This window comes from Vanessa tameamea, chromosome 16 (genome assembly GCF_037043105.1).
Source record: "Vanessa tameamea isolate UH-Manoa-2023 chromosome 16, ilVanTame1 primary haplotype, whole genome shotgun sequence".
In the NCBI taxonomy this organism is placed as follows: Eukaryota; Metazoa; Arthropoda; class Insecta; order Lepidoptera; family Nymphalidae; genus Vanessa; species Vanessa tameamea.
In genome coordinates, this window is record NC_087324.1 from 10,713,136 (window position 1) to 10,716,441 (window position 3,306).

General features: G+C 33.1%; 1 non-coding gene across 1 annotated transcript; it reads left to right on the forward strand.

Annotated features, from left to right (window-relative positions):
* Positions 1 to 2,717: 2,717 nt before the first annotated feature.
* Trnat-cgu (transfer RNA threonine (anticodon CGU)) lies at positions 2,718 to 2,789 on the forward strand. The gene has a single exon. It is a non-coding gene; the product is annotated as a tRNA-Thr (tRNA).
* Positions 2,790 to 3,306: the final 517 nt, after the last annotated feature.

A 3,306-nucleotide genomic window follows, 5' to 3' on the forward strand; every position in this document is an offset into this window, starting at 1 on the left:
TACATATATGTATGTATATGTTACTATGACATCATTATAATTAACGATGCGACTGTAATTGGAGAGAAAATAACCGTTCCAGGCGCTTTAATATTAATGGCAACACTATATGAATATATATTTTTTAGTTTTATATTTTTTAGTTACTTGTTTTGAATTTCTTGGGGTATCTTATTACGATCACTGCAATCCTCGTGCCCAAATTGCCTGTAAATAGAATCATTTTTTTATATTTTTGTATATTAAATTAAATCTTAATTTACTAATTCTTCACAACGGTAAGTGTTATGGATGGAATGTTATTCTAGTAAACATAAAAATATCAAAATACTTAATAAATTTAAAACGTTGTAAACAGACTATTACTGTTTTGGATCTTAAAATATTTATTATTTATACAACAGTAATACGTATCTTTATTTACATACAATAATAATATGTGTATATAAATATATATATTTATTTAAATATTTATATATCTCGTATTGTTAAGTTTTGTTTTACCATTTTACTGAAAAGTTACTATCGTCAGCTATCTATCTATAAGCTAGCTGTTACCTGAACGCTGGGCATAAAATAGAAAACCGGCCAAGTGCGAGTCGGACTAGAGCACGAAGGGTTCCTTGATCTATAAAAACGACAAAAAAAATCATGTCTGGTGTATGGGAGCCCCCTTAAACATTTATTTTATTCTATTATTTTTTTTGTTGTCATAGCGGCAATAGAATTACATCATCTGTGAAAATTGCCTGCCTCTGTGAAAAAGCTTGGTGACAGAAGGACAGACAGACGAACGGACAGCGGAGTCTTAGTAACAAGGTCCCATTTTACCCTTTGGTTACGGAGCCCTAAAAAGTTACTAGTAGAACTTAAATCTATGGACGACTTAGTCGATTAGTTCAATTCGATACGTGCAAACTACTGCACGCGATTGACGCACAAGGAAAAAAAAACATTGTATACGAATATAATAGATAGATTTAGGATCTCTAAAGTTTGTATTGTCAATAGGCGAATGATATATATATATATATATATAATACGATGAATGTTACAATAACCCAATAATATCAGTACAGTACAAGTATGGATATTTTGTTATGTAAACTAGGGTAGTCAAGAAAAATAGATTCAATGACAGAGGTTGTTATGGATATGGTGGATGGTTATCCCAAGAATTTACAACTAAGGAAAGTAAATAAATATACGTACAAAGAGTTAGTAATAATATTTTTTTACGAAGAAACACTAACATACGAGGAAGAAAGAAGGGGGGATGAGTCTTACCCTTACAAATATTAACATCATAATCGCTCCCACAACATGTACAGCCTGTAAATTTTCCACTGCTGGGCTAAGGCCTCCTTTCCTTTTGAAGAGAAGGTAAGAGTATATTTCACCACGCTGCTCCAATGCGGGTTGGTGGATTCACTTGTGGCACAATTTCGTTGAAATTAGACACATGCAGGTTTCCTTACGATGTTCTCCTTCACCGCCAAGCACGAGATGAATTATAAACAAAAATTAGGTACATGAAAATTCAGTGGTGCATTCCTGGGTTTGAATCCGCAATCATCTAACGTACGTGTTCTAACCACTAGGCCATCTCGGCACCCACACTACACTGATAACTAAAAGATGTTGAACTATAATGGTGAATAAAATCCATATCGGGAACTAACTGGTAAAATATAAAAATTAAAAAATGAACCTTTAATTTTAAGGTTATTTAAAGACGAACACATACATTTCGACACGCACATTTATTTGCGTGCGTGAGCATGTTTGAATGAATGGATCAAATAAAAGTAATCTCTTATCGAGTTTGGAGAGGGTTCTCTTCTCACAATGCTCATCCTTACATTACCTTATTTCAGCTTAAGTAATTGTATTTTTATATTCACTTTATTACGAGTTTTTTTAAACGTTTAATTTTTATTTACCTCTTACATAATTTAGAGATTGCTGTTTCAAAATAAAATTAAATAAAAATACGTCATGTGTTAAAAGATGTGCAGCAGAGGCGTTAGTACTTGACTACGACACAGAGATCGCTTGAAGGAATTGATTATATTATGACGTCTTCCTCGCCGATCTTAACTAACTGCGTCGAAAATATTATCGTGCATAGCTTACTGTCATAGCTCTCATATTCTGATGGAGCGGCAAATTGACAAGACTAAAGAAAATTTTGGTGTCCAGACCAACGGTTACAGTCAGTTATACTTCGGGCTGCTGCTGAAAATGTCTTGAAATAAAAACCCAGTTACATTATCCAAGCTCCAATCGAATTTAGTCATGAGCTTACAACTTACATACATAGCGACTTACTACCTATTTGATTATAGGGCTTAGAGCAAGCCCGTCTGGGTAGGTGCCACTTACTCATCAGTTATTCTACCGTCAAACAGCAATACTTAGCATTGTTGTAAAAGTGAATGAGCCAGTGTAACTAGAGCCACGAGGTTCATAACAGGTTAACTACTAAGGTTGGTTGCGCATTGGCGATGTAAGGAATTGATGTTAACCATTCCTATTCATTCTTACTGCGCCAATGTCATTGGTCGCTGGTGACGACTTTCCATGGCCCAAGTGCTCGTCCGTTACTTACTTTACATAAAAACCCGTACGTAGCCGATCGAAGTCATGGCGGGTACTTAATGCAGTGTTAATGCTTTATTACAAAGCCATGAAGAGTCTCGACCGTGACATCATCAGCCTCTTTAGCTCAGTGGTAGAGCACTGGTCTCGTAAACCAGGGGTCGTGAGTTCAAACCTCACAGGAGGCAAAGCTTTGATTACATAAGCAAGATTTTTTAGTATAGGTTTTCAAATTATCCATTTTTTTCATATTTTTTATTTATTTTTATTTGACTTAGATATTATATAAATGGTTAAAATAGATTAATACAGAATCAAATAATTCTATAATATATCTAAATCTATTATGAAGATGTAAAGATTTTTTTTCCCAATATTTTGAACAGGGTTCGCGGATAAATATCAATTGATTTTTATCTTGATATATATCAATAGATTTTTTCCTATCTTCTGAACAACACTCATAGATCTATGCTTAAGGCCTGACTCTGATTACTTTTATGATTAGTCGATTACAAATTAATATTAAAATAAAATTAGTTGATTTATCTCACAAACAAATGAAGATATAATAATAAAAGGTACTCGTTTTTTAAGTGTTCATTAAAAATTTCTTTCTCAAATAGATAGACACTAATTCCTTTGTTACTTTTTTTTAATAAAAAAATGTGGTATTTCGACACTTGTATTATTTTACGAATTCCT